The following is a 14,070-nucleotide window of genomic DNA, read 5'->3' on the forward strand; positions in this document are numbered from 1 at the left end:
TCTTGAATTAAAACATATTTGAAATTCGCGGAGGAGTTTTATTATGTCGAATGAAATTAAACACACTATGAACATATTTTTCACTTCAATAGTAACTGTAGTTTACCACTTTAACTGCACATTAACATTTCAGTAATTTTATTAAGACGTGTACACTACCGATGAAATGGCAATTGATGAGCCACGGTTGCTGGGCGTCCCAATTCCAAATCCTGTAAAAATAACAAAAAATGTAAACAACAACGATAATACCAAATTCTTAATACTCACGAAAAATCTGCTTTTCCATCTCAGAATGTCGCGCTGTCTTCCAGTCCGAATTGTTGGATCTACGCCATATTGAATAGTGTATTCTTTCACATAGATTCTACGTGAATGATCCATTCAGAGTTACGTGAATATCACATAGAAATCATCAAACCCGTCTATACCTGGCGGATCACTGGATTTTCACGTAGAACGAATGTGTCTGTGTTTTGACCGCATACAACCAAGTGAATTTCACGTAAAGGTCACGTGATTTTCTATTAATTTTTAAATGCTTCACGTAAATCGATCAAAAATTCACGTAGTGAGCGCCTACGTGAAAATCCAGGTGAATTAAGAGTTTTTATTTCGGTTGAGTGTTGCATTGAAGCCGTTCTGAATAATAATCTGGAAGATTTTCCTCATTTGTGAGCATGACAATTGACCCAAGTAACACCGATGGTTTTATTAAACTGTTCAAGCCCCCTATAAAACCAAAACATCATCTAATAGCCTGCTATAAAACTTTAAATGTTACTTGGGGATGGCTTAAACGTTTGTTCATCAAAGGAGATTATTCTCGATTAACTCAAAGCATAATCAAAATATCATAGAATTTTTTTCATTTGCTGAAAATCTGTATAGAATCTGTATAAATTTCCAATTATCTGTAATCTGTATATACAGATTCTTGGTTTGAAAATCTCAAAAAAATCTGTATATTCACAGAAAAATCTGTATAGGTGGTAACGCTGGCAACAACAAAAACAACCGAACTTATTGCGTTGCACGGCCCGCAACGTATAGTGCAAAGAGGGGGGAGGAAAAAGAAACGAAAAAACTAGCTGCCTGCGTGCGGTTGCTGTGCAATAATAGCAATAGCAGAAAAACCTCACGCATTCGATCCAGGCACAAACGAGGAGACTCGGGTTTGCTCTGCCTTTTGAATTCGGTTCCCTCAAGGTTGTAACCAGGGTTGTCAACTATTTTTCAGAAAAGTCTGGAAGATTTTAAAAAAATGTCTGGAAATGTGTGGAAATGTCTGGACACCTTAGCTTTGAAGGTGGCGACCTTTTTTTTTTGGTCCCCAGATCTCAATGTTGCAATACTATTTTTCTGTCACCATATCAGTCACGCGTTATGTCTTGTATGTATGTATGTATGTAGGTAATCCCCAAACCATATCATTCACGTAATGTGTCTTAATCTCAATTTGACATATGTACATCTTCAAAGCAATTGCCAATATTAATAGGTTTCGAACACATATGAATTCATAATTCATAAATTCTAATCATTTCCTGCCATATTACACCATGACCAAATTGAATTTTCATAGTTTCTTAGAACAATTTAAGTCCAAACCCAAAAGTCTGGAATTGTCTGGAAGAATTGTCAAAAATCTGGAAGTCTGGAAACCTGAAAAAATGTCTGGCAAAAATCCAAAAAGTCTGGAAGATCCAGACAAAATCTGGAAGGTTGACATCACTGGTTGTAACAGGAGATGAGTGAGAGCCATTCGTTTGGTTTTTTGGATTCGCTGCCTCGAATGTATACTGCTTCTTGAAGGCGGGCCATATTGAGAGCGTATGCATCATCGGTTTTGTCGTCGCTGCCCAAGGAATATTTAAATAAGGTAGTGCCGAGAGCCATATTGGATTTTTTTGTGACGTCACAAAAACGATTGTATCGAAAATTTATATGAGAATGATAAGAATTTCAAAGAAAAACACATTTTAGAACAAAAATGAATTCCAATTTCATTTCGATTATGTTCCGATTATGCCTCTATTTTACTATGTTCTGAAGTTTTTTGGTCCGTTGAAGATTGCATTATGTTTTTTTCTTAATTTATTAATGAATGCAACGTCGCCTTTTAGATAAAACGTGCAAAAATGAAGAAAAATCAGCTTTTAAAAGGTATAACTAGTAGATATTCGGTGTTCAACTGATTGTCATGATTTTAATTCAACTGGTTTACCATGTTCAATTCTTATGTAGAACAATTAACATCAATAAACGATTGTTAAATCAGTTAACTAAAATGCCAATAAAAGATTGCTGTTTTGTATAAAAATTTGTGTTTTGATCACTTTATCGCAATGAGGAGCTTTAACTGTACTGATTTGAACATTTTCATGTAAAAATTTAAAATAATTTTAAAGTTTTCCAAATTTCAATGGGGAAAATGCACCATTTTTTTTTAACTTCAATGGTCTATTTTCAAGAAAAAATATTCGAAAATGCAACTTTTTTTGTACCGATCTTAAAGAGCAAGAATCCCTCTACAATAACATTTTATCAAAGTGGAAAATTTCTAGCAGATTCTTCAAATTATCAACGAAAAAGATAAGTTTCCTAGTAAATTAACAAATTTTGCGTGATTGTGACGTTTCAGTCTGTACCAATACTAGAGCAGGGCTGCCTTGGCACTACCTTCTTTAAATATTCCTTGGTCGCTGCCTCAAAGCAACCTTTGCTTCCGAGTAAAGCAGTGAGCGAGAGAAGGTTGATCAATTCATGCTCAGCAAAATTCAATCACTGATTTATACACACTTTTCCTTTCCCCACAGTTAAATCAAATCAAATTCCAATGCATGGTGTAGCAAATGTTGTTGAAAAAGGCAAACAAATTTATAATTTTTTTTTTAAACTTATCTCAATGACATAAAAGACAAAAATAAGGAAAATGACAAAAATTACGAAAATAACAGAAACGACAAAAATCACAAAAATTAAAGAAATCACAAAAATGACAAAAAAGACATCCTTTCATGTACAATCTATTCGCACTAAAGGGTGATACGGTCAAAATTTGGTCAAGGGAAAACGCGTGTAAATCGGTGAAATCGTTTATTTAAAAAATCAAATTAATTTTTTTTTCAAGTTTAATTAGAATAAAATTCAGGAAAAATAAAATATTCAGTTAAGCTTCCGCTTTTCCTAATCCGAATTGCCGGGCCTTACGCTTAACCCCTGCCATCAGATTTTGTACAGCCACCTTGTCCACCTTCTTCGCCGCAGAAAGCCAGTTTGCCTTGAACTGCTGCTCGTCCTTAGCAGTTTTTTTGGTCTTCTTTAGGTTCCGCTTGACAATAGCCCAGTATTCCTCAATTTTGCGGAGCTCTGGCGTGTTGGGAGGGTTCTTGTCCTTGGGAACCACCTGCACGTTGTTGGCGGCGTACCACTCCATGGCCTTTTTACCGTAATGGCAAGATGCCAAATCCGGCCAAAACAGTACGGAAAAAACGTGTTTCTTCAGGAAAGGCAGTAGACATTTCTAGAGTTTGTTTTGATTAGGTCGTATGAGCCACCTGACGAGTTTCGAAAAAATCGATGTTAAAGTTTCGTAAGGCATTTTTTAATCTTGTATTTAAAGTATCGCTCTGAATGGCATACCAATTAAGTATGCGCTATAAGTTTATGTGAGATTCGTCCTAGCGTGTTTGTTATAAGCATCAGTATAGTTGTTCGAGAAAACATGCACTTGCGCCCTTCTGCATACCATTTTTGGCGCAAACGTCGTTTTGCAACTTTTTCAAATTTTTCCTATAACTGTATTTCAATTGAAAGTTACCTCTTAATTTCCTGTTTAGGTACTAAATTTAACCTCGGGTAGCAGCAGAAAGCAGCAGTGATGTGTGCGAGTGTCCTCTAAGAGGCCTGCCGAAAAGGGACTGCGATCGACTGACTTCAGTAAACATTCTTTAACGTTGATTTTACATTGCTGGTTACTATCTGGCGCCTCCGATAACCGCTCAAGGAATAATGGAACACATCAAAAGCGCTTAAGTTTATTTGGCTTCCACTGTGGTAAAAAATATAAATTAAGAATTTGTTTAGCCTAAAAGTAATGTGGTTTTCACTTACCAGCAACAATTTTTTCCACTGAGATAGCTATAACCACTCACACTAATGATATCTTTCCGATTATATTAAGTTTTTCAGTTATTTGCTACCGTACTTTCTGCGAAGATGCAAAAGGACCGATAACCCAATTCGTCGAACTGTGTTTTTAGGTCCTTTTGCATGCACGGCAATGCTGGGCAACGCGAAAGGTCGTTAAAACCAAGTTGCACTCAAAAGTTATAAAGTCTTCATACGTCTTAAAATCAAATCATAATATTGAAGTTATTTATTGTTTAAATGAAACCAAGTTTTTATCTAATAAAGAATGCATGTTTATAAACCGTTTGCAGTTAATAACTCATTTTTGTTTATAATGGTTCATACGACGTAATCAAAACAAACTCTAGATTTATTCAAACACTCTTTCACGTAAATATCTTGGTTGACAGTCCCGGAAGCTATTAAAATGCTGCTTTCAAGCCACACATACAGATGGCTTGCCAAACCAGATATTTCTTCACGAACTTTGACAGTTTCATGTGCTTGAAAATATCTGCTACCTTTCCCCTACCTTTTGCCGTATAAAACTCCTGTCCCGGAAGCTTCTTGTAGTCGGCTTTGACGTAGGTTTCGTCGTCTATTATCACGCAGTCATACTTCCTCAGCATCGTCGTGTACAGCCTCCGGGATCGCGCTTTGGCCGTCGTATCATCGTGATTTGGAGTCACTACCTTCTTGTAAGTCGATAGTCCGGCACGTTTTTTGGCTCGATGCACAGTTGTAGACGATACACTCAGCTTTTTTGCGGTATCTCGGAGAGAGAGGTTAGGGTTTCGCTTGAAACTACCGGCAACTCTCTTTGTCGTCTCAGCGGCTTCCGGTTTTCGATTTCCCCCCGATCCAGACTTCCTGGCTGTCGGCAATCGTTCCCCTAATACTTTAATAACATTTGTAACGGTTGATTTGGCAACTTTTAGGGGTTTTAACAGCTTTGCGCGCGAGTAGCTTGAATTTTCGCGATGCGCGAGCAAAATTTCGATACGCTGAACTATTTCCCATTCTCTGGCCCTGTGATATCTGTTAATTGAATAAAAATACGTGTGCTGTCGTTCGTGTGTCACTTAAGACTAATCTATTTGCTACTTTCTTTACAGTGCTGCGTGCGGTGACCGACCGAACATAGTACAGTCCGAAAGTGCGGAGTCAGCGTCTTGCGCTGAGCCCTCACATTGGACTTTGTTCGATATACAGTTTGTTTATGCTTTGCATGCATAAACGAACTGTAATATTGATAAATACAATGTTGCGGGTCCACCACACGCCCTTCCTTAATAAATTTAAAAATTAGTTTATAGATTTAATTTTTAAATTATACGTATGATTCGTATTTAATAAAATGTAAAATAGTGTTGTTATGTTATGTTTATGATGTTTATAATGTTAAGTCCTTATTCTATCCACCACACGCTCTGGTTTTATTCCCTAAATATCTTTATCCTAGATTTATGAACTATTTCTTCCTTATTTTTGATTATTATTTTCAAATTTGAATTTAAATCTTCAACTACTTGGTATGGTCCTACATATATATTTTCCATCTTGGACCCAGTTTCATTTTTTAATAACACTAAGTCTCCTTTGTTAAAATTCATTTGTTTCGCCAAGTTGTTGAATTTTTCAACTCGTTTTATTTTTTCTTGTATTATTCTGTCCCTGATTGCTTGTTGCGAAGATTTCAATTTAATTTTTAAAATTTTTGAATAATCCTCAATGTCATATATTGGGTCAACTGTCTCGGCGTCAGATAGGTTTGATGGCAAATTACAGATTTTACCGAAAACTAGCTCAAATGGTGTTTTGTTTGTCGTTGTGTGGACTGTAGTATTGAACGCAAACTGGTAGTATTTTAACCAACTGTCCCAATACAAGGGTGATTTCTCACTATATATACGTAAGAAATTTCCCAAGTTTTTATGAGAATTTTCTAGTCCACCGATTGTTTCGTGGTGATATGCTGTTGAATTCAGTTTTTCTATTTCGAGTAATTTGCATATATCCGAAAATAGATTCGACATGAATTCTTTGCCTCTATCTGTTACGATTCTTTTTGGAATCCCATAGTTTAAAACAATGGTTTCTACAAAAGCTTTCGCTACCGTTTCTGTCTCTTTGTTTTTAATGGCTGTTGCCGTAATAAACTTTGTCAGGTCGCATTGCGTTGTTAATATATATCGGTTACCTTCTGCACTAGGCAGTAAAGGACCAACAAGATCTAAGTAAATTATTTCAAACGCAGTTTCAGCTGTTGTTGTGATTATCATTGGTGTTTTGGGTTTATTTATGATTCTGTTTTTCTGGCATAACTGGCACGAATCAATGAAAACTTTGATATCTTTTTTCATATTCTTCCAATAGAATCTTTGCTGGATAGTGTGCAGAGTTCTATTGATGCCTGCATGGCCTGCCGTTGGTAGTACATGATAATCGTTCATTATTATCTTTTTCTGTATGTCTTCTTTTATCACTTTTATGTGCTCCCCTATAATAATTATATCCGGTATATCCTTCATTTTTATTTCATGGATATTTTCCATAAGATGTTGAGCGCTCTTTTTTCTTTTTAATAGTATGCATACGTTCATTTTTAAATTTTTTATATAATCCGCTACCTTTTTCATTACTCCCCGTAGGTGAGTTAACGTTTGAGTTTGCGGTATTCTTATTTTTTGTGGGGTTATTTCAATTTCTTTTATATTTGGACATACTTCCATTTCCATATATTCCACATTTGACTCTTGAGGCTGATCAGTTCCTTCCGTGTCAGTGGTTTCTTTGATTTGTTTTGATTTTGACCGTGTTATCATTGTCATTGTTGTTTCTGTCATAGTTTTTAGATCGGAAATCGAAATGCGTGATAACGCGTCCGCTATCACATTATTTCTTCCGGGAATATAATTAATTTGAAAATCGTACTCCTCAAGTGCCAACCGGAATTTGGTTAGTCTACTTGAAGGATCCGTTAAAGAAAACAGGTAAACTAACGGCCTGTGATCAGTATGAACAATAAACTTTCTTCCGTAAAGGTACGGTCGGAAATGTCTAATTGCCCACACCAAAGCCAACAGTTCCTTCTCTATAGTTGGATATCTAGTCTCAGCCTGGTTTAAGGATTTACTAGCATATGCAACCGGTCTGCCATTTCCATTGGAAAGAACTGCACCAATTGCATACCCAGATGCATCCGTATGTAACGTAAAGGTATTATTTTTACCAAAATCAGGAAAATCAAGTACAGGTGGATTTATAAATTTTTCTCTTAAAGTATTGAAGGCTTCATTGCATTCAATGCTCCAATTGAATTGTGTATTCTTTCTTGTTAGAAGATTTAGTGGTGCGCATATTGCTGCAAAATTTCTAACATGTTTGCGATAATAATTCGCAAACGCTACGAAACGCTTCACCTCGTCCGCATTTTTCGGAATAGGCCATTTTTTCACTGCTTCTATTTTAGCAGGATCGGGCTTTATTCCTTCAGCGGATATAAAGTGTCCTAAGTAGATTAACTCTGTTTTAAAGAAATTACATTTCTTAGGATTCAATTTTAGATTGACTTTTCGAAGTTTTTCAAAAACTGCGATGAGGTTCCTATTGTGTTCCTCAATTGACTTACCAAAGACAATAATGTCATCTAAATAGACAAGACATTTTGTCATATCTAACCCTGACATCGCTATCGTCATAAGACGGGAAAATGATGAGGGGCTTATTTTGAGACCCATCGGCAGTCTCGTCATTTGATACTGTCCGGATGGTGTCGAAAAAGCTGTCACTGGTCTATCTTCTGGACGTAGGGTGCATTGATAGTATCCTTGTGACAAGTCTAAATGCGAAAAATAACGAGCACCTGAAAGTGTATCGATTATGTCTTCAATATTAGGCAAAGGGAATTTATCATCCTCAATTACCGTATTTAGCTTCCTGTAATCTATAACAAGTCTCCACTTTTTCTTGTCATTTGAAGATTTTTTGGGCACTAGCAATATTGGACTATTCCATGCGGAAGTGGCTTTCTCAATAATTTGGTTCTTTACCATCTTTTGAATTTGCTTTTCTACTTCCGACTTTTGCATTTGCGGCAATTTATAGGGTTTACTATAAATTGGCTGGGCTTCTTTATTTATTTTAACCACTGGACTGTAGATATCTGTTACAGTCAGATTGTCGTTTTCAAGACAAAATATATCAGCATATTTTGTGCAAATTTGTTCCATATGCTGTTTCTCTGTTTTTGGCAAAAGACTCAAATCCAATTCTTTGAAAAGCTGTTGGATTCTGTCTGACTTATCATTCTTATAATCCATCGCTAGTATCAAATACTCACTGGCTGGCTTGATTGTTGGTTTCAGATTTGAAATTCGAACTGGTTTGTTTTTAACATTGACCATTCGGATGGGTATTTTTCCGTTTGACGGTTGTACAATAGCATTTGCAACAAATACTTGTGGTTGTATTTCCTCATTCAATACAACACACGTTTCAAAAAAATTAGTTTCGATGTATCTAACAATTTCCGTTCTAGCCGGTATTGTAAAATACTCGTGATTTGGGTTTTTGAGTTCCATCTTCATTCTTGCGAAATCAATGTTTGCTCCGAACTCCTTAAGGAAATTTGTACCAATTAAACCATTAACTGTATCCGGTAAACTCTCTATTATATTAAACTTAATGGGATATTCTACAGAATTGTATCCTACAAAAGTTTCAACGTATCCCAGCGTGCTGGTAACTCCGTTTACACCACTTATTTCCAATGTTTGTGAATTATTTATATTGAAAATTTCAGGGAGACATCTTTTGTCCAAAATACAACAAGATGCTCCACTGTCAATTATTAGTTCTACTTCCTTACCAAATAATAAAAATTTTATTCTGAGAGCCTTTTTCGCATTAAAATTAGCGAAAAAGATCAATTAGATTGGCTTCTTCCCTTTCTCGTTCTTGTCTTTGGGGTTGTGGTTGTTGTTGTTGAATTTGTTGTTGTTGTCCTTCGGCAATGTTTGCCATGTGTGGACCGTTTCGACCTCTTCGATTATTCCCTCTTTGGTTTTGGTTGCTATGGTTATTACCATAGTTGTTATTGTTGTAACCACGGTTGTAGTTGGTATAATGGTTACCTCTTCCACGGTATCCATTATTCCCTCTGTAGGAACCATGTCCTCTAGGGTGGCCATTGCCTCTCCATTGATTTTGTCCATTGCCTCTATATGACGGTTTTCCGGTTGTGCACCAGAGTGCCATTAGAGTGTCAACACAGTTTTCCTGATGGGGTGTTGCTTGACACTCCAGAGCATCTGAAACCGCTTTGTTTAAAGTTGTCGGGTTTCGTGCTCTTAATAAAAATTTTACTGATGGATCTTTAAGCCCATCAACAAATGCGCGCACAGCAACCGTTTCTACCAGGTTGCTGGCGGCTGACTCGCTGGCAAACGTTCCTTGCGAAACGTAAGCAGCGGCCAATTTGGACGATAATTTTGTGATTTCGTCTCCGAAATCAGTTAGTGTCTTGTTGCTTTGGCGTTTGGAAAGCATCTCACTTTCCACCGCCTTCGGAGTGAGCTTGACTCCGAATTTTTGTTTCAATGCCTCAATGGCGGCATCGACGGTTGCAACACTGTCGAATGCCCCACGGGCAGTTCCGGTCAATGTAATTTTCAGAAATTTTATCAGCTCTGCGGGAGGTACTCCTTCCGCATAGTCTTTTAAAAGTTCTATACTTTCGATGTAGCTCTGCAGGTTAACTGCGGAACCATCGAAAGATTTTACTACCTTTAAAGCTATGTTTAAGTCTAGCTTTGGTGGCATTTTGTCGTTTGGTTCTTCTTCTTCTGAATCAGACTCTATCACGGATTCTTCTTCGTCTTCTCCAGTGTCGTCTTCTTCGTCGTCGGTTTCCTGTTCTCCTTCGGGTCTAGTGCTTTTAGAAATACCTGGTCCTTCAGAACCTTTGGTAACTTTTTCTAGTAGGACTACTTCTAGTTCTGTTTTTTCTAAATTATCTGATTTTAATATTGCCAAACAACTTCTGGCAACATTTTTCAAATGTACATATCTTTTATTTATATTTTGTTCGTTTTCTTTTCCTCTTTGCTTTATAACAAAGTTTTTTGCATCAGACAAGGTATCTTTAATCTGTAAGATTTTAAGATTCCTTGTCTTTTTGCTTTACTTATTATTCTTTTTGAGGTTTATCAGAAGCTGGTTAAGTAAATCTCCCGCTTCTAAAAATCTATCCATTCCCTGAGTAGGGAAGAAGCACTATTTCTAAAAAATACGGTTTCTACTTACGATTATTATTATTTTTTTTTTTTCTGTCTTTCATTTCTCTTCATTTGTTCTCTTCCTCTGTTGGTTGTTTTGGTTTTCCATGTTTTGTTTTTCTGTTTGTTGTTTGTTCCTAAAAGTCGAAATATTATTTTAGCTTTTTGACTACTCTATACATTAAAAACATTATTTTAATTTTTTTTTTTTTTAAATTAAACCTATAGATACTTATCTAGATCCGGTTCCAATTCTCAGGTGCGTTTCCAACGTCCCCGACGGCATTGTCAACAATAATCCCGTTTGCTCAGTGGAAGAAGTATTCATACTATCGTCTGTAAGATTCCCGATGTATTTATCAGCTCGAGAGTCTGTCTTGGGCTGTGAACGGATCTTCCTTCAGCCGTAGCATTAGTTGTTCCCTTATCGCTTCCAGTTGTTGCTTGCATATTTTAATCAGAATTTCGTTCTGTTCGTAGTTTGTTGTTGTACTCATTGTTCATTGATTGTCTTTTGTTTCTGACTCACTAGATTAGCACACTTCTTTTCCCCGTTAACATTTTTTTTTTTTTTTTTTTTTTTTACTTTTTAAGGTGTTGCCGATAAGTTGTTCATTTGGATCGCACGAGTGGCTACTCGTTCCGTTTGTTGGCGGTGCAGTTTTATTATCACCTTAACTGAAATATATCCGATAGCGGCTGCCGCAATCGCACACAGTGCCACTGTTTGGGCTACTTGATTTTGCTCGCACGCACTGTTCGTCACCGGCGCGACGATTTCGTCCGCGCTGAACCATCCCATTGTAAAGTGCTAGTTAAGTTTTTGTACTTTTTAAGGGAATATTTTTGACACTTGCACTTTTAACTAGTTTTACTTTTCCGAACGTCGCGTGTCACCAAGTAATAAAAACCGGGCAGGATCGCCATGAACTATTTCCCATTCTCTGGCCCTGTGATATCTGTTAATTGAATAAAAATACGTGTGCTGTCGTTCGTGTGTCACTTAAGACTAATCTATTTGCTACTTTCTTTACAGTGCTGCGTGCGGTGACCGACCGAACATAGTACAGTCCGAAAGTGCGGAGTCAGCGTCTTGCGCTGAGCCCTCACATTGGACTTTGTTCGATATACAGTTTGTTTATGCTTTGCATGCATAAACGAACTGTAATATTGATAAATACAATGTTGCGGGTCCACCACAACGCTACTCTTCATCCGTGGACGGAATTTTGACAACTGAAGAGTGAATTCCAAAATCAAAATAGGAGCAACATTCTACACACACATACCCACTCACACACACACACACACACACACACACACACACACACACACACACACACACACACACACACACACACACACACACACACACACACACACACACACACACACACACACACACACACACACACACACACACACACACACACACACACACACACACACACACACACACACACACACACACACACACACACACACACACACACACACACACACACACACACACACACACACACACACACACACACACACACACACACACACACACACACACACACACACACACACACACACACACACACACACACACACACACACACACACACACACACACACACACACACACACACACACACACACACACACACACACACACACACACACACACACACACACACACACACACACACACACACACACACACACACACACACACACACACACACACACACACACACACACACACACACACACACACACACACACACACACACACACACACACACACACACACACACACACACACACACACACACACACACACACACACACACACACACACATACACACAAACACACACACACACACACACACACACACACCGTATCACCCTTTATTATATAATATAATATAGGGTAAAATACCTAGATTTCGACAGTTTTTGCTGCTTTTGTCGGATGGTTTATATTAATTGACTCAAGTTTTTCATCACAAATATGATTGGTTCTCTGAATCAGACTTTTTTTTCCTCATTCTCTTCCTTTTTTATTGATCGAAAGTTTAAAGACAAAGTTTTTATTATCCTTTTACTTAAACCTTTCGATGATTCGGTTTTCGACATTCAATTTTAGTTTTCCACACCAAAAAGTTTAACCTTTCGACAAGAACATTTTCACCTCCTTTGTTAGCTCAAGAATATGAATTTTTGCATATTGGATTGCTTTTCTACTTCACGGCGTTTTTACACCATAGAAACAGTATAAACATACCAAGGAAGATGGTTGTCGAAAAATAGATTATTACCGTCAAACGGGGCAACATGCAAAAGCAGGGTTAGATTAGGGATACCATACGTACTCTTTTAAGAGTACATGTACTCTTTTTCAATCGAGAAATGGGCGTACTCTTCTTTTCATGAAATTTTACCAAATGTACTCTTTTTTTATTAAAAGACATTTGCTCTGAAAAACCTATGTATTTCTTCCATTTTATGAGGTTATTTCACATCTTATGCAAAAATTACGAAAAGAGTACAGCTTACAACAAATTTCTTTAACATCTTGTTTTCATTAAAATGCTTAGAGTATGCAAACAGAATTCAATACGTACACAATTTAGACAATATACTTAAATGCGCCCAAATGTAGACTATGGAATGATTGTAAAGGAAATGTACACGTCAATAAAATATGGCAATGGATTGTTTTATTTTTTTTTTGGTTTACCAGTGTAACATCCAAATACTGCTATCTTTCCGAATATCCAACTTTTGCAAAACTTCAAAAAATTGACATTATTTCATTTAATTGAAATATCTTGGATAGCAATTACAGTAGAAACTCGCTTATTAGAAGTATTAGGAGCCTCCACTCCTCACATAATACGATTTATGTACATCCTTTTCCTTCTGTGTTCGCATACCATCCGGGCGCAAAACTCGAAAATTAAATGGATCTTGTATCAATCCGATGGCTGGGAGTTCAAAAAATCGGAAATGTATCGTTTCTCCTGACTTTTAGAGTAAATGATCTCAATGTACTCTTTTTGGTGCTGCAGGATCTGGTAACCCTAGGTTAGATGCCACATTTGTATACCACAACACTCATTCAATTTGTATTTCAATAAACTGCAATAAAGTTATCATTGAATGATAACAAATTGATGATGACATAGTTTTTAACATCCTGAAAGAGTTTTTAAAAGTTCATGATTCTCATAAAAAATTTGAAAAATCGAGCAATAAATGTAATTTTGGCATTTTTCGATGCCGTAAAAAACTTTACCCAGAATGACGGATTGGCTTAATGATAATACCTACAAACTTTATATTGTTTTCATTATCCTATACCAACACTGTTTGAGTAAAAATATTTTTCGGACAATCACCAATTTTTTTAAATAAATATTTTATAATTAACTTACCAGTCTGGGGCAAAAGGCAACAAAATGAAAATCATAACTAAACCTCATAAATCTCGTTTCTATATGCTGGGATATCATTATTTTGCACTATGTGTTTGTTATCATTCAAATTTCATTCATCCTAAGATTTATTTTCATGATTTAAGCTAATAGAATATTTGTAGCATTTTTTACCCCTAAATGTATGCAGCAAATTTACACTTTTTCCTTAAAAACAGTTTTGTTAGAA

The sequence above is a fragment of the Uranotaenia lowii genome, chromosome 3, assembly GCF_029784155.1.
Source record: "Uranotaenia lowii strain MFRU-FL chromosome 3, ASM2978415v1, whole genome shotgun sequence".
Taxonomy (NCBI): domain Eukaryota; kingdom Metazoa; phylum Arthropoda; class Insecta; order Diptera; family Culicidae; genus Uranotaenia; species Uranotaenia lowii.